Below are 25,921 nucleotides of genomic sequence, written 5' to 3'. Positions count from 1 at the left end.
TCATCAACAAGGCTAATCAAATACTAGGATGCATCTCATGGATGCTTGATTAAGTTGAAACAATGTGCAATTTTTGGCACCTTATATTAAAAAGACACAGACACTGTGCAGATAATTCAAACAGCACCAGTGTGTTCCTAGCACTGAAAGATATGAAAGCAGGAGCATAAATCTGAACTTGTCTTTAAAAGTGAAAAGATGACTGAGGCATGACATGATCAAAAGGTTACTACCAAAAACAGTTAATGTGTTAACAATTCCTATAGAAAGAGCTGGTTGGTCGCATTGAAAGAGGGATAGAAGGTTCTTACACAGCATTCTGATCTTGAACTTTACCAGCCAAGTCCACAACCTAGTGTTTTTCTTTTTGTCCCACCCATTAAAGTCTGGTAAATTATTTTTCCATCCCTCCACCTTCACTCCTTTGCTTTGTCTCCTTTCCCACTGATCCTGACCCACCATCTGGCCTGAATCATGAGTATTTTCCCTCTCCTCCAATCTAGAGTTTTTTTTATACACCTGCCACATTTTTGCATCAAGGAACATTGAAACAGGAATGGGCTATTCAGCCCTATGAGCTGTTCCACCACTGAATTAGATCACAGCATGCTCCCCATTCACTCCTCCCTCCAACTTTTACACATTATTTCTCTGCCTGCGCCAAATTCTGTGCATTCTCTCGCCTTCTGTTTAGTCTTGTGCACACTCTTCCCATTTGCCCTGGATTAGTGTTGTTGTGTTGTGCAGCTATTTGTTTCTTAGCCAAAAGCAGGAACATAATCTCATTGGTAATTTTTATTCCATCTCATTATCCAGAACAGAGAACAGTTTCAAAGTTTTTTGAAATATTTCCAGAAAGGAGACTTCTTTCTGCATTTTGTCTGCTTTTGTTGGAAGTAGTTAGCAAGTTCGAGGTGTTCCTTCCTGTGCATGAAAAGTGCTTGTTACGAACAGGTGAGAAAGAGGTTTAGGGTTCCCTTTCAACCTTCACCTCGTCTTGCTGTAACAGGGTTTTTTTTTTTACACACTGTGTCTTGAGCTCCCCCTTTGTGAATCCTTGTTCACCACTTTTCAATTATAAGGCAAAGAAACCAGCACACAAACACAGGTTTTCACCTGAAAAACAGCACATCTGACAAGTCAACATTTTGTCAGTGCAGTATTAAGAGTGTCAGATAGAATATGTGCTCAAGTCTTGGAGTAGGTCTTGGACCCATGGCCTTCTGACTCGAAAGGTAAGGGCTTTGCACTCCACAGTGCCAATGATAGCTCACCCATCCCCTCCGCCACCACCACTGGCACTCCATCCCTCCTATTGAAACTAGCCTTCAGGCCTTTGTTGGCGAAGGAATCAGTCAGATGTTCATCTTTATAAAAATGTGAGCTGCCCTTGGAGGCATGACAGATGTCGGTAGCTCACTCAGATAAAGTGATTGAAGCCTGAGGCCCAATTTCAGACCAGCCTCAGGCCTTCTTGTGGGACATGCCCACCGCCTGCACGGTGCCAATTCTGTGCCTGAAAACAGACCCAAACGGATTTTGATCACATTTTGTTACAAAAAGCAAAGTGGATAAAATAAATATGAATTAACTCTATACCTAAGCCTCAGACATGAGTTGGTTTTGACATGGGTAAAAAGTGGCAATTGCAAGTTTCCCTTCTTAACAATTTCATTTTAACCACAGCATATCCTCCGACTCTCCACCTGTGAGTTTATCTGACCACGTTGGAGTAGCAGTGAAGGGTGCTATAATTGCCCTCGGTGTCCGGTGAGTGGAGGAGAAGGATGGGAAACTGAGTTAAGGTGCCTGGTCATTATCACTGTTCCATGATCTCTGCTGGAAAGTGCACCTGCGACAATACCAATGAAGGATTAGATCAGATTCAGCCCAGGTTTACGCATGAAGAATGGCTACTTGGGTGAAGTATAGAAATTTTTGCACACTAATGGAATTGTACCTCATCATAAGTTAACACCTCAAAGATTAAAGTGAGAAAAGGTAAGAAAAAATATAGCAGCAAGTGTCAAAAAGTGTTTTACGTCTCACTGCTACAGATTGGCAGAGGGCAAATTCTGCAGAACAGCTTCATTGACTGATCAACTGCACTGGTACCACCTCAGCCTTACCCTATCAGATGATATCAGAGCTGACCTCTTTGGTCCAGTAAATACAAACCTACTAAATGGTCTATTTTTGGCTTACTGCAATGCTGATGAATCAAAAACGTTATAAGACAAGTGCCCGGTGTATTTTAAAACAAAAATTCCATATATTGCAAGCTAAGGGGGTGGAAAAGTGTGTGTGAGGGTAAGGCTATCAAGTTAAGGACCTTGTAGCAACTGTGATAGGACACTTGTATGAGAAATATGAGGGTTTAAGGATATTAGAGTGAAGCAGGTGTTTTGGTGTTGTGCAAGGGAGCTGTGTTAGACAGTTTTAGGTGCCCTTGACCAGAGTAAAGTATGAAGGGATAGAAATGTGAGTGTTGTTTTAAAAGGGTAAAGTTTGGTGATGTCAGGGAGAGTGTGGTGATATGCTGCTCTTGTGAAGTTTTTCTACAGCTTTCTGCACTGTTGATCAGTCCCGGGCGTGAAGAAGCTGTGAGTCTGTGCCAGTTTCCTCCAGGCAGCATGACTAAATGTTAGCCTCTAGTTTTCTGTAAAAAGACCTAGGAGTGTGAGGCTTGTACCTCTTTGAGGAATTTTTGGAGGTCTTCATCTGAGAAGCCAGTTACGGTGTTTCTGTCTACTGTCTTGGCATGGTGTGCAGTGGGCATTGTGGTGCTAATCTGGACCAATGATGTGCGTGAGAGATGCTGTCAATTGATCTGGTCAAAATTGCCAACAAAGCCACTTGTTGGCCATTTATCTCACTGTCAAATGCTTTTAAAGAGTTATGCATTGTGGCACAATAGCATTTGGGTGGGCAGGGGGAGGGGTGGTGAGAAGAGAGTCAGCAACTTACAGTTTTTACATTCAAATTACATGAAAGCTGCATGCACCATGCACATTTAAATTAATTTACCCCGGAAACTTTAGTGTATCTTCTTTCGGTGAATGACGAATGGCATAATGATGGTGCAACAAACATTGAGGAAATTCAGCATCTTGGTCAACATCCAAGATTAGACTGGATGGAAGAAAAAGGGATAAAGGGTTATAGGATCGGAGCAGGTAAAAGTAATTAGGAATATTTGCTCTCATGGTAGGTAAGTGCCAATATGGACTGGCTGGACCAAATGGTCAGTTTCTTTGTTGTAGCTTTTTTATTTTTTCTCTTTAAGTGATTTGAGTAATTTAAATTGGGTCACTGGCTTTCTTTCTTTGATAGTTATCCATGATTGGTTATTTTCATAAGTACCCAGTTTCTCATCAGCAAATTTCTAGTCATTTCTCAATCCACCATAGCCAACTTGCCCCTCATACCTCCATAGTTTCCTTTGTTCAGATTTAAGATCCTAATGTGAGAATGAACTATATCACTTTCAAACTTAATGTAAAATTCTATTTTATTATGGTTACTATTTCCCAAAGGCTCCTTTACAGCAAGGTTATTAATTAGCCCTTTCTCATAACATAATACTAAATCTAAAATAGCCTGATCCCTAGTTGGTTCTTCAACATACTGCTCCAGAAACCCATCTCGTACACACTCCAGGAATTCATCCTCCACAGCATTAGTGCTGATTAGGTTTACCCAGTCTAAATGTAAATTGACGTCACCCAGAATGTCTAATTTCCTGATTTATATCATGCCCAACATTACCACTACTGTTTGGTGGCCTATAAACAACTCCCACAAATGTTTGCTGCCCCTTGCTACTTCTTAGCTCCATCCAAATTGATTCTACATCTTGATCGTTCGATCTAAGATCCTCTCCCACTGATTTACTGCTCTCGTCCTTTATTTAGAGCACTACCCCACATCCTTTTCATTTTTGCCTATCCTTCCTAAATGACAAATATCCTTGAGTTTTCAGTTCCCAATCTTGGTCACCCTGTAACCCCATCTCTGTAACAGCAATTAAATCATACCCATTTAACTCTATTTGTGCCTTTAAATTATCTACCTTGTTGCGAATGCTAAGTGCATTCATATAGAGGGACAGAATTAATATTCAGTTCGGCAAATGCAGGATAATTAGCGAAAGTCAGCACGGATTTGTAAAGGGCAAATCATGTTTAACTAACTTGCTGTAGCTTTTTGAGGAGGTAATAGAGAAGGTTGATCAGGGTAATGCTGTTGATGTGTACATGGACTTCAAAAAGCATTTGATAAGGTTGCACACAACAGACATGTGAGCAAAGTTATAGCTCATGGAATAAAAGTAACAGTAGCAACATGGAAATGAAATTGGCTGAGTGACAGGAAACAGAGAATTCTGGTTGATGGATGTTTTTCGGACTGGAGGAAGGTTTGTAGTGGAGTTCCCCAAGGGTCGTCATTAGGGCTCTTGCTGTTCCTGATATATATTAATGACCTAGACCTTGGTGTACAGGGCACAATTTCAAAATTTGCGGATGATACAAAACTCAAAAACATTGTGAATGGTGCAGAGGATAGTGTAAAACTTCAAAAGGACAGAGACATGTTGGTGGAATGGGCAGAGAAATGGGAGATGAAATTTAATGCAGAGAAGCGTGAAGTGATTCATTTTGGTAGGAAGAACGCAGGGAGACAATATAAAATAAAGGGTGCAATTCTAAAAAGGGTGCAGGAGCAGAGGGACCTGGGTGTATATGTGCATAAATCATTGAAGGTGGCAGGACAGGACGAGAGAGTGGTTAATAGAGCATTCAGCATCCTTAGCTTCATTAATAGGGGCATAAAGCGCAATAGCAAGAAAGTTATGTTAAACTTATATAGAACACTGGTTCGGCCTCAGCTGGAGTGCTGTGTCCAGTTCTGGGCACCACACTTCAGGAACGATGTGAAGGCATTAGAGAGAGTGCAGAAAAGATTCAGCAGAATAGTTCCTGGGATGAGGAAATTTCACTTAGGTGGATAGATTGGAAAAGCTGGGTCTGTTTTTTTGGAGAAGAGAAGGCTGAGAGGAGATTTGATAGAGGTATTCAAAATAATGAGTGGTCTGGACAGGGGTAGACAGGAAAACTGTTTCCATTGGTGGAGGGATCAAGAACAAGAGGGCACAAATTGAAGGTAATTGGCAAAAGAAGCAATAGCAATATGAGGAAAAACTTTCTCACACAGCAAGTAGGTAGAATCTGCCATGCACTGCCTGAGTGTGTGGTGGAGGCATTCAAGAGGGAATTGGATTGTTATCTGAAAAGGAAGAATGCACAGGGCTACAGGGAGAAGGCTGGGTATTGGCACTAGGTAAACTGTGCAGACACAACAGGCTGAATGGCCTCTTTCTGTGCTGTAACAATTCTGTGATCCTCTGGTTCTGTGATAATAGATATCTAGAGGTGAGTTACAGGTTTGAAACTAATTGAATATTTCTGAAGTCAATAGTTATGAACTGCGTGCTGGATTCTCATTGAAGTAGTCAGACGACTTAGATATAGCTGTGATACCGGGGAAGGAGTCACATAGTAAAAACTGCATGACAGCAGGAGCACTTTGTCTTGTATATGATGCATAATAATTGCACAGCAATGAATTGAAGGGAGTAATCTAATCTCAGGGTTCTGATGACATTTATAAACCAGTGAAGCTTGGTTCTTGCAGTTAAGTGCGTCATCAAAATCCATCAAGTGAATTACTGTTTTATAATTCATTGCCAGCCATTTATTATTTTTACATACCAAACAAATAGCAATGAATAAAGGATTCAGGAGATGAAAAGTAATTTTTGTAACTCCATTTCACATCCTACATTTGGAAATTGTATTCAGCTGGACTTACAAGCTCATTAAGAAACTTCATTGCTTCTACGTTTCACTTTTAACAAAATCAAAGAATAAAATGAAAAACAAATTATATAGACACATATATATGTACAACACAATAATATAGTGTGCATGCACATGTGTTGGTTTGTTCAGGGTGGTGGGTTTGATAGCAATGTTGAAAGAAGTAGGAAAGGTGAGGGTCTGCTCTTTCTTTTGGATTCCCACCTCAATCTTCCTTTCATTCACTGTGATATTCCATTTTCCCTGTAGTTTAGAAACTTAGGTGAAGAGCCAAAGACCATAGCATAGAAAAACTGTCAAGAATTGAAAATGAAAAAATAGGCTTGCATCTCTCAGAAACATCTCCAAGTGTCTTGCAAAAATCCTGAAGGTTTTTAATCTACATGTAGTCTCGAGATGCAGAAATCAACAAGCGCATGGGAAAGGCTTCCACTGCTATGTCCAGACTGGCCAAGAGAGTGTGGGAAAATGGCGCACTGACACGGAACACAAAAGTCCGAGTGTATCAGGCCTGTGTCCTCAGTACCTTGCTTTATGGCAGCGAGGCCTGGACAACGTATGTCAGCCAAGAGCGACGTCTCAATTCATTCCATCTTCGCTGCCTCCGGAGATTACTTGGCATCAGGTGGCAGGACCGTATTTCCAACACAGAAGTCCTCGAGGCGGCCAACATCCCCAGCTTGTACACACTACTGAGTCAGCGGCGCTTGAGATGGCTTGGCCATGTGAGCCGCATGGAAGATGGCAGGATCCCCAAAGACACATTGTACAGCAAGCTCGCCACTGGTATCAGACCCACCGGCCGTCCATGTCTCCGCTTTAAAGACGTCTGCAAACGTGACATGAAATCGTGTGACATTGATCACAAGTCGTGGGAGTCAGTTGCCAGCATTCGCCAGAGCTGGCGGGCAGCCATAAAGACAGGGCTAAATTGTGGCGAGTCGAAGAGACTTAGTAGTTGGCAGGAAAAAAGAGAGGCGCAAGGGGAGAGCCAACTGTGCAACAGCCCCGACAAACAAATTTCTCTGCAGCACCTGTGGAAGAGCCTGTCACTCTAGAATTGGCCTTTATAGCCACTCCAGGCGCTGCTTCACAAACCACTGATCACCTCCAGGCGCGTATCCATTGTCTCTCGAGATAAGGAGGCGAAAGAAGAAGACTAGGCAAACAGAATTTGCAAAAGTAGCTTGGAGGACGAGATTGTGTAATGCATTGGAGACAGTTTTCTAAAACAACATGCTAAGGAATCAGGCAGGGAACAGGCGAGTTGAGATCTAGTATTATGTAATGCAACAGGGTAAATGACAAATCTTACAGCAATGGATCTTCTGGGAAACAGTGATCATAATATAATGAATTGTATATAAAGTTCAGATTGATGTGGTTATGTCAAAAAAACTTGGGTCTTAAATTTAAACAAAGCCAATTACATAGGCACAAGAGGCAAGTTGGTTGAGGTAGTTTGGGAAATTAGATTAAAAATGTATGGCAATAGATAAGCAATGACGAACATTTAAATATATACTTCATAATTCTCAATGAACATGAATTCCCTTGAGGAATAAAATCTCCTCTGGAAAAGTGGTACAATCATAACTAAGTAGAGAACTTAAGGACAGTATTAGATTAAAAGAAGAGGCTTACAAACTTGCCAAAAAGAGCAGTAAAGCTGAGAATTGGACCCATATTCCGCTCCCCCCACCCCCCCCCCCCCCCCACAATCCTGCTATGGAGCCCGATTTGTGGGCTTGGTAAAATGCAGCTCTGTATGTCCGTCTTCACAGTTGAAGACACAAAGGATATATCAAAAAGTGTGGGAACCAAGCATCAAATGAGAGTGAACAACTTAAAGTAAAAGTACTGGAGAAATTAATGGGACCAAAAGCCCACAAACCCCCTGGACCTGATGGCCTACATTCTACAGTTTTAAAAGATGTGGCTGCAGAGATATTGGAGGCATTAGCTTTGATCTTCCAGAATTCCCTAGATTCTGAAATGGTCTCAGTGAATTGGAAAATAGCAAATGTAAGCTATTCAAGATAGAATAGAGAGAAAGAAAAAAAATAAAATAAAACAGGGAACTATAGACCAATTAGCCTGAGATCAGTAGTAAGGAAACTGTTCGAATCTATTATTAAGGATATGTTGACAGGGCACTTGGAAAATCACAATATGTTTAGGCAGAGTCACTGTACTTTATGGAAGGGAAGTGGTATTGAACAATCTAACAGAGTTATTTGAGGGTGTAACTAGCAGGGTGGACAAGGGGGAACCAGTGGACTGAGCACAATCAATAAGGTGCTACATGAAAGGCAGAAGATAAGGCCTCATGGGGTTGGAGGTAATATATTAGCATAGATTGTGGATTGGTTGACAGACAGAAACAGAGAGTAGGAATAAATAGGTCAATTTCAGGATGGTGTGTGTAACTAGTGGAGTGCTGCTTGGGTCAATGCTTGGACCTTAGCTATTTGCAATTTATATCAATGACTTAGATGAGAGGACCAAGTGTAATATATCCAACTTTGCTGATGATACAAAGATAGGGGGGAAAGTGAGCTGTAAGAATAAAGTGACAAAGTGATATAGATTGGTTAAGTGATTGAAGCTGCTGTTTCCAGTTGAACCGGTAGCAGTTCTCACCAGTTATCAATGGGGAAATGAAATCCAGTTCACCAGTTGAACTGCTGGTATCCAGTTGAACTGCTGGTATTCACCAGTTGAGGTAGCGGTTTTTACCGTTGATCTGCCGGTATTTACCAGTTGAATTAGCAATATTTACCAGTTGAACTGCTGGTATTTATCTGTTGAATAGGTGTGTCATACAGGCCCCCACCTGCCAAGAATGAGGCATATTAATTTTGTCATATGAACATTGATTTTAAACTGTTGCTGGAGTGAAGAAAGGACTTGTTAAAAAATCACCAGGCACTTGGCTGGAAGGATATTTGCATAATAACAGACAGTGCTTGTGGAGACAAAGGGCTATTCCCTGGTCCACTTAACCCACAATGGATTTTGATCACCAGACATTGAAGGTGTAAGGAAAAGCATTCCAGAGACTGCTAAGGTGATACAATCCACAAAAGTCTCCTCTATCGAACAAGGTTTAAGAAGAATACTTGTCCCCAATGAAAAGCAGACCTACCTACAATCAAGGACTCTACAGCGAGCTCGAAGAACAGGAACCAAACCATCTTCAGATATTGCCTCAAACTTTTCTACTTTATTTCTTTTGCTCTTTTCTGTCTCTATCTGTGTGTATTGCATATGCATGCTAGCATGGACATGTCGCCTATCCGTAGCCGTTAACTGAATTTGAGTTTAAGTTCAATAAAGTTCAATCTTTCTTCATCAAACCTAAGAAAACCTGTTTGGCTGGTTTCTTTGCCTTATAATTGGAAAGCAGTGATCAAGGATTCACCAAGGGGGAGCTAAAAACACGGTGTGTTTAAAATTAAACCCTGTTACAATAAGATCAGGTGAAGACTGAGAGGGAACCCGAGACCCCTTTCTCACCAGGTCGTAACAGGTGGTATTTACCAGTTGGACTGGTCCCAGCATGCCAGTTGAATATCCCAGTCAGAGTCTTGAACTGTTTATATAACCCACTATGTGAATACTATTATCCATTACTTTAATTCAGTCTACAGCAATAGTTGTACAGTATCATGGTGTTTGTTGTAAAAACTAAAGGGTTAACCTCTGCCATGTTTATTTGTTGGATGAATCTATGCAAGTTATGGTCTGATAAAACTCACATGAGATGCTACGTATTAAAGCAGAATGATTTTAAGTGATGTTTCAGTTATGCTTGGGAATATTTATACTTTGTATATGTACCAATGTATTAGATTAGAACTAAGTTATGGACTTTGTGTTTCGAATCATGTTGTTAAAATTGAAATGTATATTTGTATACTGTAGCGGGGAGATGGTAGGAGACGGTGCTTACTGTAACAACAATAGCAGAAATAGAAAGTTGTGGGTACAAGCACCACTCTAGAGATGAGGACATAACCTTGGTTGGCAGTACTGTTGGAGATGCCGTCTTTTGCATGAGCCATTAAACTGAGAATCCATCTCAGGTTAGCAGCACTATTCAAAGAAGTGCATGGGAGTTCACCAATTGATTACCATTTATCTCTTAACTAATACCTAAAATGATTTACCCTTTCATTTATCTTGCTGCTGTTTGTGGAAGCTTGCTGTGCCCAGATGGTCTGCTCCGTTTCCTACATTAAAACAGTGACTACTCTTCAGAAGTACCATAAAGCGCTTTGGGACATCTTGAGGTCATGAGTGGTGCTGTTTAAATGCAAATTAGTTCTTGTTTCAATGAGGACTGAAGTGGTACGGGAAGCTGGTCTACACAGTGAGATGGAACATACCAGCCTCCAGATAGGCAACAATGTGTCCAACAGAGACTCAATTAGTCTGAAAAGGTGGTAGAGGCAGAAACCCACATCCAAGTACTTGGATATGCACTTGAAGTGCCATAGCGTACAAGGCTACAGGCCAAGAGCTAGAAAGTGGAATTAGGCTGGACCACTCTTTTTCAGCCAGCACAGTCATGATGGGCCAAATGGCCTCCCTCTGTGCTGTGAATCTCTATGATTCTATGAATTGGTGTTTGGATGGGAATGCAGGGGTGAGGTCCAGGCTAAGAAAAGTAACCAAGACCACTAAAAAAGTGATTTTTTTTAAAGCGTGAGCAGTCCCCTTACCTATGAATCTGAGGGGCCCAAAGGAATATTAATTGAACCTAGGCATCCCCCCACCACATCACTAAGTGGTAGATGGACAACAGATTTATCAGCTGCATGGGGCAGGTGTCCACCAGAGATCTGCACAGTAGTGCACCATCTAGGATTGCAAATTAGTTTCCCTACTGGGAACTCACACACTCTGCAAGGGGGGGGGGAAGGTGGTCCGTGGTGGCAGGTGTCAGCAGGTGTAATACTGCGTAACAGCCGATTTCACAACCCAAGGATATTCAGCGCCTGTTTGAAAGATATACATAGACACATAGTAGGAAAGCTATAGCCTTGCTTATTGTGAGCCAGATGACCTCTTGTCTTGTCACAACAGGATTGTTTATGTCATGAGGGCAAAAGGATCAGTGCCACTGATTTACAATGACTGAATAGAGCTATTTTCATTATCACTGTGAACCTTTCTAGGGTTCACACCCATTGGCTCTGTTTTATCCTGTCCTGTGCTTTGTTAATCTATGATTAACACCTATTCTGCCAGACACCTATGTGTTGCACGCTGTTGTTCCTGTATCCTCCTCACTGTGCCTGGCCCCACATCTCAAACTGCAGAGTATAAACGAACGCCTTCTGCTGCAGTGTCTGTTTGCTGAACTTGACTGGTTAATCAGTACTTGAGTTCTGACAGCATAAACTATACTTATGGTGTGACAAGGCCTTACTGTTACTATCATAGCCAGTGCCTGAGCATCCTGTTTGATAAGCCTACCATACCTTTCCACCATTGGGCGGGGGCCCACGGCCTTTTGCTTGCTGATCGCAGCCCACTTACACACCTGCCCGTGCCTCAGCCTTGTTCTTTGATTGTCGCTAGTTAACGGGCATTTAAGACTGAAAACATTTACTCCATTCGCAGACCAAAAGTACTTGTTCGTCATGATTTTTTTCTTATTTCATAAGCCTATTGCCCCAGCCAATTTTCCTACAGGTCTGTTCTTACTGAAACATGGGCCAGAATGTTATGCCCCTCAAATGAGCAGGCTGGTGGTGAGGGGGAGAGAACGTAAAATTGAGTGGAACACGGGGGTGGCCATTGCTGACCCCCTCCCGACCCCCCGTTGCAATTTTATGCAGGGTGGCAATGGCGCGCAATGGCCTGCCTACTCCAGGCCAATCAAGGCCCTTAAGTGGCCAATTCACTGGCACTTAAGGGCCTCCAGCACCACTGTGGGTATTTTACCCTTGGCTGGCGGGACGCTCAGGCCTCAAAAAGCCTGCCTTGTGAAACCAGGCAGCTTTCTTGTGGGCTGGTGGGAGGCCCTCCTGATCAGGCACTCTGTGCCCCACAGAGGGCTGCCCCTGAAGTATCAACTGCCCCAATGCACAACACTCCTCCCCGTTTCCCTAATCGACCCCCCTTGCCTCACTGGGACCCGGCCGATTGTCCCAGGCGAGGCCCTAAGGCCCTACCGTCGTTCTGGGACCATCCTTCATCTTCCTTCTGATGGCTGGGTGTAGTCCCAGCAGTAGCCACAGCTCCCGGTGGCGCTGCTGGGGCTAAGAGCTGCCAGCCCGCTGATTGGCCGGCAGCTCCAGTAGATGGGACCTCCTGCCTCAAGGAGGTGGAAGTCCCACCCAAGACCAATTAAGGGCCTGGAGAGCGAAAAATCCCGGTTTGGCTCCCCAGGCCTAGTGGAGGCGGGCTTGCCACTGACTTTCTGGCCGGTGGACAGGGCCTCCTGCCCAACGAAGATTTCCGACCATGTTCTGAAAATGGACTTCATCCAAAAGCTACCTATTCAAAATGGAATCAGTAATTGACCCAAATGCTAAGTGGTTGGAAAGCAAGCTAATTCAACCTTATTTCTAAGGCCACTAAAGTTATAAAGCCAATTAAGCCATAAAAAGGCTTCGAAGTTAAAAGCCATAAAGTCTTGTATAAATAAACAGTACAATCCTTGCGAATTTTAGAAAGCCATTTGGAAAAGCTCAACCAGGTAGAACTCCTGGGGTAACAAACATGTCATGCCTTATCAGCTTTTGCATGGGAGTCTGTGTGATTGGAGAGGCACAGACCCAGGGAAAAGCAGTGAGTGGCACACTTGGGTGTCATATTCCCTCATATTTGGGGTGGGGGGATCCCTTAAGTGGTAAAAGATGGATGGGAAAAGTTGGTTGTAAAACAGAGACCCAGGGCTGTATTTTCCAGGCCCCATGGAAGTATTGGAGGCAGGGGTATGGTGGGGGAAGGTGGCTGAAAAAACAGAGGGGGGAGCTAAGTCGGGACGACTCCCCAGTATATTCCTACCTCCAGGGAACTTTCCCAGGGACGGGCTGGGACCAGGGTTGGCTGCCTGATTTAAGGAAGCACGTAGCTAATTAGTGCAATTAAGGCCCGACTTAGGGAGCATTTTCTGATGGTGCTGGTATTTTCCTGCCATCGATGTACCCCACCCTGCTGTGTGCAGAAGCCATCAGCTCTTTGGAGGCAGACTCTCAATGGCAGGCTGGGTCGCTATTGGAGACAGAGGCTCCATGCCCCAATGACAGGGTCGTGGGGATAAAAGGCCACAACGTTATCCGTGACTACTCCTGTGGAGGGGTTCCACTCCACCCTGAGGTCCCTACTGTCTTCAGGCCTCTTTATTTCTTGACTTCTCTGCAGGCAACTGAGGGCATCTCTGAGTGGTGGTTTCCGTCATCATCCTGCCTCTGCCGAAATTTAGTCCGGGGTGGAAGGCCTATGAATGGCCTTCCCGCCCCACCATCAATTGAGGCCCTTAATAGGCAATTAACCCCTAATTAAGGGCCTCTTCCCGCCGCAGCTGCAATTACCTTTGTGGCGGGCAGCCCTGATGCTGCGCAGGAAGCATGGTAGGAGAAACTCTGCGGGCTGCTTCCTGGCTCTGGGGGAGGGGGGTGTCCTCGTTAAAAGGCACAGTGCCTGAACCAAAGACCCGGCATCAGTAAGGAGTGGACCTGCGGAGGGCCACCCCACTGCCCTTGCTGCCAACCCCCTGCCCCCCTCTCCTGCGACCCCCACCCCGGGAAACCTTCCCTCCTGACCTACCCGAGGCCTGGCTCCAGCAGCGCTCCTCGGCCTCCAGGCCAGTCACCTCCACCAGCAGCCACCACCTCTGCGGTAGCGCTGAAGCTGCTGGCCTCTAATTGGCTGGCAGCTCTCCAAGGGCATGACTTCTGGTGATGTGGTCCAAGATCCTGTGGAAGGCCTACTGTTGGCCTCTTAAGTGCTTGATTAGCACTAAATTTCGATGGGCTTCCGGGCGGGGATCTCGGTGTTGGTGTCTCCTGACGTTGAGACCCCCGCCACCAGGATATAATTCTGTCCCATGTCTTTGGAAGTAATTGACAGCAAAAGGGCTGAACCTGTTCCAAATATGTCAATCAGATTGTTAATGCAAGAAGCTTCTCTTTGAAGTTAAGGTATAAAACAAGGGTGCTTGGCATACCTCTAAGCCGTGCCTCCACATTTCTCAAATTGTCTTTATTTGATCCAGTTCCATTCTCTAGTTCACTGCTGGAAGCAATTCTTACCAGGAAGATGTAGAAATGAACCTTTATATGGACAACGTATCTTTAGGACAGAAAGTCATAGGTTATAGAAGCCACATTGTACGATTACATTAACCAATTGACAAATGTGTCTATTAACTGTATAAGTGTCTGAGATCCGGAAAGGTGAGCGTGACGCCTGTTAGCCAATTTTGCCATTTGTGCAGGAGTGGACTCAGCTGGAGCCAAGCATTTAGATCAAACAGATGAGCTCCTTTGCTAGTACGGCAGCCTACTCCAGAAGCTAATGCCTGCATCCCAGAAGGAAGGAGATCAACTCAACCATGTTGTTTACAAGAGCAAAATTGTATGAACTCTGCATGCATTGCTAATCAACAGCATAGAACTTTAATCTATCCAGTAGACTGTTACTTTGTCAATAATATGGGGACTGAACCCTAATTTAACCTCATTAATTTGTAGGAGACTCAGACACTGGTCTTGGCTATAACAAAACTCAATGTCCTGTTAATGTTGAATTAAGGTGATACACTGAATTGCTTTCATAACCTGTCACTTATTTTGTGAAGTAACTCCTTTCATTAATTGTTTATTATGCAAACTGCTAAATGATCTTGATTATATCTATTTATGACTATTAATTGCTCAATGCAGAACTTTAAATTGCAATTTTGTAGTCCGTAGTATGTAAGAACATACAAAATAGGAGCTGAGTAGGCTATTTGGTTCTTCGAGCCTGCTCCACCATTGAACTAGATCATGGCTGATCTTCTACCTCAACTCCACCTTCCCAACTATCCCCATATCCCTTAATTCCCTGAGTACCTAAAAATCTATCAACTTCAGTCTTGAATATACTCAACGACTGAGCATCAACAGCTCTCTGGGGGTAGAGAATTCCAAAGATTGACCACCCGTTGAGTAAAGAAATTTCAGACCACTTGTGCTAAGGCTGTGACCCCATGTTCTCAATTCTCCAGCCATGGGAAACATTTTCTCAGGATCTACCCTGTCAAGCCCCTTAAGAATTTTATATATTTCAATTCAATCACCTCTCATTCTTCAAGACTCCAGGGAATATACGTCTAGTTTACTCAATGTCTCCTCATAGCACATTCCCCTCATGCTAGAAACCAGTCCAGTGAATCTTCATTGCAGCATGAAGAAGAAGTAGAAGAATTGTCACATCTTACAAGCGCACCGACTACAAGTGTAGGTACACACACCTCAGCGGGTCCTTGTACGTGAGTAGATATGGTGTCACAGGGTGCTGATCACATCACTGGTGTGCAGGAGGAGGTGCCAGAGGCAGAGTGAGCTGTGGTCAGTCCCCCTCGCAGGAGGGAGGGCAAATAGAGCCCTGCTCAGCTAAGCACAGATGCAGGGCATCAGGAGTCATTGGAAAAGAAGCTCTATCTTGGACAGCAGCAGGAGATGTGCTCCCGCACGTCAGAGTTCCCTGAGGCAGTGTGGGGTTTTGGGCAGAGGTCAGAGGAGTCCATCCTGGTTATATGTGCCACAATGGCTCAGGGCTATGAATGCAGGAGCTCCTCCCTAGAGAGAGTGGCCAACCTCTCAATGAGCCATATGCAACATCGCTCGGAGCGTATGCGGGACCTGCACACTGAGGTCTACAGGATCCATGGCCCAGCAAAGGTGTGGAATGTCACAGAGAAAGATGAGGGTGACACCTCTCATGGAGTGCCCTCATCATCCTTGGCCTCTTTGGCCCTCCAATTGAGGCACCATCTGTGTAGCAGGGCCAGGTGATAGATGCTGTCCATGGACACCTTCACAACGAGGATGAACACCACATGCATCTCTGTCCCAGGCCGAGATGAGTGAGCAGGTTGTCTCCACTTCCTCCGAGGCCACTACAAGGGGAGCACTGCTTAGGAGCAGAAAAGCATGGAGCATTAAGTGGATCACTGGGGTGTGTTCTTACTGTCTCTGTGAAGTGATTTCCTCTCTGTACACTGTATAAATGATGACACGTCTGGGACATCTTTCATTGCTGCTCCTCAGCGACATCATCTGAAAACACATGTACGCCAACAACATCCAGCCGTACCTCACCACCACTTGTCTCAACCCCTCCACTGTCTCTAAATTGTCAGACTCCTTGTCCAACATCTAGTACTGGATGAGCAGAAATATCCTCCAACTAAAAAGTGGGAAGACTGAAGTAATTGTCTTTGGTGCCTTTCGTCTCTGCAGCATTCTCCATTCCCTAGCTATCAACTCCTTTCCATTCCCTGGCAACCACTGGAGATTGAACCAGACTGTTCACAACCTATGTGTTGTATTTGACTACGCGATGAACTACTTACCACATAACCAGATCATCACAAAGACTGCCTTTTTTCACATCCGTAACATTGCCAGACTCTGCCCCGCTTCAGCTCTTCTGCTGCTGAAACCTTCATTTATGCCTTTAACTCTAGACTTCACTATACCGACACCGTCCTAACTGATCTCTCATCTTCCATCCTCCGGAAACTTATGCTCATCCAAAGCTCTGCAGCCCGAATCCTAACTCGCACCAAGTCCCACTCACCCATCACTCCTATGCTCGATGACCTTTATTGGCTCTTACACTTACACACCTCACAAAATAAAAAAAAACCTAATATCCCACTTCCACAGACCACATATCACTCACCATAACCAATGTCACACCAGATCCATTTCCTGCTAAAGGCCATCTTACTGGGTAGAGTGCCATCAGCTTAAGAAAAGCCACAACCACGGGACAATATTTATGCTCCCAAACCCTGGAATGCCACCCCACCTTTAAGGATTCCCACACCCCCGTGCTGTTAAATCCCAAGGTCAGCCTCCCAGTGGTACCAAAGACCAGGACCATCCCTTTCGTGCTGCTAATGCCCCTGACTCTCACTCTCTCATTATTATTCAAATACCAGTTACCTGAATTTAACCTAGTATGTCTTGCATAATATCTGTATCCAAATCCTTGGTTTTAAACAGAGAGTGAAACAAAAACTAAATGCATAGCTCAAGGAATATTTTGACAATATTAAGGCTACTCAATTATGAATCAATAAGCAATCAAGGCCAATGATTTATAGCTCTTACCGAGCAGATGCAAAATTCAATCCTTACAGTGCTGTTAAATATCCCAGAATAATACATAATTCAAATACAATTTTACATATTCAATTTATTGTGAATTAGTGGCTCGAATAATATATTTTGTGTTACACAGCAGAATGCCCCTATTGTTGTAAAGCAGCAAATCCTCCAACTCACCATGGGAGGACTGCCGTACAAATTTTGTGAATTAATAAAACTGGAGTGTGGCATTTTATGTTAGAGGTATCATAGTGTGGCGAGTCAAGTTGCGATTTTGCTGCAAGGAAGTGTTTGTGTCGTGCTGTTAGATGTTAAGCACCAGCTGGCACGTTTGAACACCAACTGCCAAGAGAATTTTGTTAATATCTTGAAAGAAACACCAATAATATCTGGTTATTTGACCATCTAAAAGTGGAAACATCCTGAGCAGCAAAATACAAACTGCTACCAACAAATTCATCTGGTAGTCAAAAGATTATCCAAGGCTATGACCAATCAAATCACTCTCTGCGTTCCAGAGTGTCTGATGCCATTTGAACAGATAAGCACTCATGCAGAATCTCAGCTGTGTTTTGATAGAAGCTGTAGTGCGTTACTAACCAACAAATAGAAATGCTTTTCCAGATGACAATGATCAGGAAGTCAAAATTGGGAAGCTTGCCTGCTTATCTGTTTATCAATTCACAACATCAAAAGAACCCACCATCAGAGGTGCAAGGTTAAAAATGTACTCTAGATTGCAGCAATCTCAGATAATGACCATGCATTAGTGAAAGATAATCAAACACCCAGTTCAATTCCAGTACCACAGTAAATCATACAGAGTGACATGAAAAGGCAGCAACTCAATGAGCTGATTCAAAATTAGGCACAAGAAAGATATGCATCTCTTTGCTATAATTTTCTGAAAATCTGCAACCTGGATGGTATGGATACTTAGATTCTCCAAGCCCTATGTTGGGAAACTAGCTGCTCCTACCTCCGCAACTCAACTGTTGTTGACGGCCAAGTGTCTTATTACCTGAGCAGGAAACAACAAACATTGTACCTATGCAGAAGTAGTGTTCAACAATCAGAGCCCATATTCTGCTTGCGACTAATCACAATGACTGATATTTCTTGCTTTGAGATGCACAAGAGTACAGAACGGAACTGAAGAGTCTACAGTACGGAATCATTTTCAATTACAGGCACAATGATACAAAGAAGTAGGTGAAAAATTACAGCTGTTAACAGTCTCCGTTAGAAACATGATCAATGGTACACAAATAAAGTGATGTAAGACCACAATAAAATGCAATGATAAAATATAAAAAAAACAATTTGGAAACCTGAATTCCAGACTTTTGGTTTATATCTTTGTAATGTGCAAAGTTTTGATCAAAATAATGTAATGTATGACAATATCTTCATTATCACAACACTAATTCTGAAGTATTTTCCTGTCACTATCAAATAAAAGACGCCTATCAATTTAAATGTAGTTATCAATCTCATTATATAGTATATAGTTACAATACTATAGATCACCAAGTGAAGTGAAAACAGAATATAAAACATTTTCTTACAGATGTAGATAGTAAATATATCAATCAATAAGGGAAGTAGAAGGATATTAGCTTTCATTGCAGTGAATTAATACAGAATGATTTATCAAAGACATGTCTTAAAGATAGACTTCAGTCAGAGCCAATTGGTTGCATTAAATGGTCTTTTCTCATTCCAGTTCTTGGTGTACCCTTAATAAGTACCCCCAAAGTTAAAGCCTTTGATATGATTTGCTCATCATTCTGCCTTTCCTGACTCAGCTTAGCTCTGGATTTTGTTACTTTTAAGCAATATTCTATCTGAAGAAACTAAAATAAGACATTAATTCAACAATAACAACTTGTATTTACGTAGCAAATTTAACATAATAAAATGTCCTAAGGCACTTCACAGAGGCATTATAAAGCAAATTATGACACTGAGGCACATGAGGAGATATTAGGACAGATGACCAAAAGATTGGTCAAAGGGGTAGGTTTTATGCAGTGTTTTAAAGGACAAAAGTGAGTTAGAGAGGGAAACAGGTTTAGAGAGGGAATTCCAGAGTGTAGGGGCTAGGCAGCTGAAGGCACAGCCGGCAATGGTGGAGTGATGAAAATCGTGGATGTTGAAGAGGCTGGAATTAAAGGAGTTTGCTATGAGGGTTGCAGGGCTAGAGCAGATTACAGAGATAGGGAGAGGCCAGGTCATGGAGAGATTTGAAAACAAAGATGAGAATTTTAAAATCAAGACACTGCTTAACTGGGTCAAAGAGCACAGGAGTGATGAGTGAACGCGATTTGGTGTGGGTTAGGACACAGACAGCAGAGTTTGGGATAACCTCAAGTTTACGGAGGATCAAATGTGAGGTGCCAGCCAGGAGATGGAATAGTCAAGTCTGGAGGCTACAAAGGCAGGGATGAGGGTTTCAACCACAGAAGACCTGAGGCAGGGGCGGATTCAAACCATGTTATAGAGGTGGAAATAGCCAGTCTTGGTGACGGTGCAGATATGTAGTTGTAAGCTCATCTGGGGGTCAAATATGACACCAAGGCTGTGAACAGTCTGGATCAGCATCAGACAGTTGTCAGGGAAAGGGCTGGAGCCGGTGGCAAGGGAGTGATGTTTGTGGTGGGGACCGAGGACAACGGCTTCAGTTTTCCCAAAATTCAATTGGAGGAAACTTCTGCTCATTCAGTACTGGATGTCGGACAAGCAGTCTGACAATTTGCAGACAGTGGAGGGGTTGAGAGATGTGGTGATGAGGTAGAGCTGGGTGCCATCAGCGTTCATGCAGAAACTAAAGTTGTGTTTTCAGATGAAGTTGCATGTAGATGAGAAATAGGAGGGGGTCTAGGACAGATCCTTGGGGCTGACCTGAGATAACTGTGTGACAATGGGAAGGGAAGCCATTGACAGCGATTCTCTAGCTATGATTAGATAGATAAGAATGGAAACAGGCGAATGCAGTCCCACCCAACTGAACGATGGTGAAGAGGCGTTGGAGGAGGATGGTATGATCAACTGTGTCAAAGATGGCATACAGACTGAGAAGAACAAGGATGGATACTTTGCTTTGTCACAGTCACACAGGATTTAGTTTGTGACTTTGATAAGAGCTATTGCCGTACTGTGGCAGGGGCAGAAATCTGATTGGAGGGATTCAGACAAGGTATTCTGGGAAAGATGGGCATGAATTTGGGAGGTGACAACATGCTCATGGACATTGGAGGAAAGGGAGGTTGGAGATGCAATATTCAGCTAGCATATCTCCTACATTAGAAGCCTAGAAACATTAGACATAAACCCTCTCTGTAAGTTTGGTTGCTCTCCAATATTATCAAGCACGAAAAGTCATAAAAGGCATAATTTGCATGATACCATGGGCTTCAAAATTGAAAAGTGATCTTGCTCCCTGTCATGATAGCTGATTGTATGTGTGGGCTTGAGTATAGAGACTATATGGTACTTGGAAGAGAAACTGAAAGGAACTAAGGGGAGTCACCTAACCTGCAGGCGGGGTTGCTATAAGGTCAGATAGCACATGTAGCACCTCTAAGAAGGATCTTCTATTAAAAGCTTGTTAAACCTATGTTCAAGTTAAATCTGTGACTGCAAGTGAGATTCTTTCAGCCTGAGATATGATATTGGCGACGAGAATAAAGAAAAAAAATTCAGAGATAAATATATAGATATTTAGATTTGTGTCAGGGCATTTGCTGCAGCTGATATATCTGCTGTCCGGGGAATTGAGCCGTTTGATCCAATGAATGATGCCAGTACCATCAGCGTGAAATGTGGCTGGAGGAGTTCAAAGCATATGCTGACAGTCGCGGTTTGTTTTTGGACAGGGTGACGGTGGTGCAGAAAGCACAGTGGCGGGCCTTATTGCTGTTCAATGTGGGTGCTTCAGTGAGGGAGACTTTCAAGACGTTGCCCGATACAGGAGAAAAGGCGGATTATGAACGTGCAGTGAAATCTTTGTTCACCATTATGTGGTGACACCAAATGGCACATTCCAAAGGTATTGTTTTCCATCAGATGAGAAAGAAAGAGGGGGAAACAGTAGCCCAATTTGTGACTCGTTTGAGGCAGATGTTGGATGGATGCAATTATGTTGCGATGGATCTGCATAATCAGATAATGGATCAGGTAGTCCAACATTGCAAGTCAGAAAAGTTGAGGCATAGGCTGCCGGAAAGAGGAGGTGACTTAATGTTGGATGACACTTTGAAAATAGTAGCTGCATTGGAAGCAGTGGATGGACAAGTTCACAGCATGAAACTTGGTCCCACCTGAGGTTAACTGAGTTGCACAATGGAATCCAGGTACACATAAATGTAAACAGCAAAAGTCTGAGACAGAGTGTTTCAAATGTACAACTTGGGGCACTATGGAAGAGATGATTGCTGCCCTGCCAAGGGAAAGATATGCAGAAAATGTGGGGGCAAAGACCATTTTGCCAAGAAGTGCAAAAGCAAAGCTGAACAGCATGGCAAGCCTGGCAAACCATGTAAAGGAAATAGAGATGGAAGTAGTACAACTGTGAAACGAGTCGAAGAAGATGCAGTGAGTGAGGACACAAATAGCAATCGTGGATACATGTTTTCTGTCAATGGGAACAACCATGAGAAAGTTCCAGTGACTGTTGGGAATGTTGAGGTGAGCATTAATGTAGATTATACGGTACTTGGAAGAGAAACTGAAAGGAACTCTCTGTGCAAAGGGGAGTCACCTAATGTCAGTAATGTCATCAACAGAGCACTGTGGGAGGAACTGAGACAAAGAGCATAAAGTGCACATCTCGAAAATGTGTCAAAAAACTTTATCCTTACACATCTAAAACCCTACTTCAAGCTGTTGGATGCTTCACTGCGAGTGTGAGAGCTGGGGATCGGAATGTAGAGGCAAAATTTGTAGTGACTGAGGAGGATGGTGAGTATCTACTGAGTAGAGAAACTGGCCAAGCCTTGGGGGTGGTACACATTGGATTGAAAGTGAATTCTGTGAAATCCTATGTGGAGCTTTGAGAGGAGTTTGGACCAGTGTTTTAAGGAAGTGGGAAGTTACACAACTGCCAAGTGAGATTAATCATTGACAAGAATGTGAAATCCTGTAGCTCAGCCTGTACTTAGAACACCTTTTGGTCTGAGAGGGAAAGTTGAGGCAACGATCAATGAACTGGTTGACCAAGACATCATAGAGTCAGTTGAAGGACCAACACCGTGGGTGAGCCCTGTTGTGGTATTGCCTAAACCAAATGTCAACACCAGGCTCTGTGTTGATATGCAACAGGTGAATGAAGCGGTAGTGAGAGAACGTCACCCAATTCTCACTGTGGAGGAAGTCTTTCAAGAGTTGTCAACAAGCAAGGTATCTTCCAAATTAGACTTAAAAATGGGGATACCACCAGCTGGAGCTCCAACCTGACTCAAGGAAGGTGACAACTTTTGTCACTCATTGTGGACTTTATCAATATAAGAAATTGCTATTTGGCATTAATGCAGCACCAAAGATTTGCCAACACGAAATCCATAAGATGATACAAGGGATCCCAGGAACAGCTAATATCTCAGATGACGTCATTATTCATGGAGCCAATAGGGAGGAATTTGATGAGAGGCTGAGATTAGTATTGGCTAGATTGCAGTCAGCAATTACAGTAAATGCAGACAAGTGCTTGCTGGGTGTGATAGAGCTCAGGTTCATGGGGCATAAACTCACAAGTAGTGGAATCAATCCTGCCGAAGACAAGACAGAAGCAATAGCGGAGGCACGTAAACCACAAAATGCCAGTGAAGTGAGAAGTCACTTGGAAGTGGTTGGTAATAAGCAAAATTTATGAACCAAAGTATAGAGGCCAGGGATGGAGAAAGATGTGGAGCAGTTTGTCAAAACATTGTCATGGATGTCAACTTGTCAGCAGACCCAATCCACCAGAACCAGTACGCAGTACATAGTTACCGGCTGGACCATGGGAGGATGTAGCAGTTGACTTCTTAGGCCCACTTCCATCAGGAGAGTCCATGCTAGTGGTGATTGACTATTACAGCCATTATTATGAGTATGTGGTAATGAAGACTACAACAGCAGAGAAAACGGTGTTTGCATTGACTGAAATATTTGCAAAGCACGGTCTGCCAGTCACTTTGTATTCAGACAATGGGCCACAATTCATTTCACAGACCTTTGCGGATTACATGTAAGTCACAGGCATTCACCAGCACAGAGTAACACCTAAATAGCCATAGGCAAATGGGGAAGTAGAAAGACAAAACCAATCCTTAGAAAAATGGATAAGGATTGCTCAGGCTGAGGGTAAAGACTAGAAGGAGGTGGTGCTGTCATATGCAGCCATGTGTAGAGTAACTAGACACACTACAACAGGAAAGAGCCCAGCTGAGTTATTATTTGGACGCAAAATGTGTACCAAGATACCAGAACTGAGGGATATTAGAGTTGATCAGGTGGTTTGTGATCATGATGCTGAGAAAAAGGCTGCAGCAAAGTTTCATGCAGACCACAGAAGGGGAGCTAGACAGTCTGATGTGATGCCAGGTGATGAAGTATTGCTGAGACAGGAGAGGCCGAGTAAGGGGGATACACCATATTATCCCAAGCGGTACAATGTCATTGCCATAAAGGGAAACAGTGTGACTGCAGTAGCCAGAAGGAGTACTGTATGACAGAAATTCTTCATGTGTTAAAAAGTATGATGGTGACAAAGACACATCAGCGTATCAGCAATCCAGAAGTCTAAGTCAGTGACGCTGATGGCAGGCAGACAGCTTGCTATCCAGAGGGAGAAATGTCGGTTCCAGAGGGGCTGGCGATATTTCCTAATCCTGACGTGGTGACCAGAGGTCCTGAGACAACAGGCAGACCACGACGCGAGTGGAGACCACCAAAGTGATAGGACGATTTTGTGCTGTGATTATGTTCAAAACAAAAGGTGTATGCCAAACACAGCCCTTGAAAGCAAATGTAATTGAAGAAATTCATGTACTCAGTGAGTTAGGAAAATAATGATTTGTTAAGTTTGTTTCTAAAATGTCTTACAGTATGTTTAGTCAGGGATGGAGTCTAAGCTACATACACCAAGCAGGAAAATCATGGGCATGTTTTGGTCTGATGAGGGAGGAATATCATGAATGCTGATTGCATGTGTGGGTTTGAGTATTAGAGACTGTACGGTACTTGGAAGAGAAATCTGGGGAATTGTTGTAAGGTCTGATAGCACATGTAGCACCAGTAAGAAGGATCGTCTATTAAAAGCTTGTTAAATCCTTGTTAGAGTTAACTCCGTGACTTCAAGTCCAATTCTTTCAGCCTGAGATGCGACACTCACCCTGCCTGTGAGTGGCTCTGAGCAATACAGAACACAAAGTTGGCAGACACCATTACTGGTTTCTACTAAATTAGCTGATTTTATCAAGGGAGGCAATATGTGCACGACAATTGGCCTTATTACTCCCACTACTCTCTTGCCCGCAAACCCAACCCTCGAATGAGGGAAGTATTTTTTTAGTCTACCTTTTTAAAAATTCATTAATGAGATTTGAGCGTCACCGGCAAGGCCAGCATTTATTACAGTTCCAAGTCAGGATGGTGTGTGGCTTGGAGGGGAACTTGGGTGGTGTTCCCCTGCATCTGCTGCCCTTGTTCTTCTAGGTGATAGAGACTGAGGGTTTGGAAGGTGCTGTCAAATGTGGCTTGGTGAGTTGTTGCAATGCCTCTTGTAGAAGGTACACACTGCTGATACTTTGCACTGGTGATGGAGGGAGTGAATATTTAAGGTGATAGATGGGGTGTCCATCAAATGGTCTGCTTTGTCCTAGATGGTGTCAAGCTTCTTGAGTGTTGTTGGAGCCACACTCATTCAGCCAAGTGGAGAGTATTCCATCACACTCCTGACTTGTACCTTGCAGATAGTGGACAGGCTTTAGAGAGTCAGGAGGTGAGTTACTCGCCACAGAATTCACAGCCTCTGACCTGCTCTTGAAGCCACAGTATTTACGTGGCTGCTCCAGTTCGATTTCTGGTCAATGGTAACCCCCAAGATGTTGATAGTTGGGGATTCAGCGATGATTAATGCCACTGAATGCCAAGCGGAGATGGTTCGATTCTCTCTTGTTGGAGAATGTCATTGCCTGGCACGTGTGTGGCATGAATGTTACTTGCCGCTTATCAGTCCGAGCCTGAATGTTGTCTGGGTTTTGCTGCATGTGGGCATGGACATCTTCAGTATCTGAGCAGTTGCAAAGGGAACTGAGCACTGTGCAATCATCAGTGAACATCACTTCTTCTGACATTATATTGCAGAGAAGGTCAGCTGAAGATGTTTGGGCCTAGGACACTATCCTGAGGAACTCCTGCAGCGATGTCTAGGGCTGAGATAATTGGCCTCCAACATCCTTTGTGCTAGGCATGATTCCAACCAGTGGGTAGTTTTCCCCTGATTCTCATTGACTTCAATTTTGCTGGGGCTCCTTGATGGTAAACTTGGTTGAATCCTGCCTTAATGCTAAGGGCAGTTACTCTCACTTCACCTGATGATTATCCAGTACCTTCAGTATCTTGTCATGAGATCCCACTCCCACTGCTCAATAATAGGCAGCCAACTCCCCGTGCCAAGGCCTATACATAAAGAATGATCGCTTGGGTGGGAGTCCA

The 25,921-nt window shown here is 43.5% G+C and overlaps 1 protein-coding gene across 1 annotated transcript in view; it reads right to left on the bottom strand.

Annotated features, from left to right (window-relative positions):
* The window catches only part of astn1 (astrotactin 1), a 2,863,484-nt gene that overhangs the window by 1,076,681 nt on the left and 1,760,882 nt on the right, over positions 1-25,921 (bottom strand). The window lies entirely within an intron of this gene.

Source organism: Heterodontus francisci, chromosome 8 (assembly GCF_036365525.1).
Source record: "Heterodontus francisci isolate sHetFra1 chromosome 8, sHetFra1.hap1, whole genome shotgun sequence".
Lineage (NCBI taxonomy): Eukaryota > Metazoa > Chordata > Chondrichthyes > Heterodontiformes > Heterodontidae > Heterodontus > Heterodontus francisci.
Note: the sequence above shows the minus strand (reverse complement) of the source record. Positions and strands in the feature narration are given on the sequence as shown.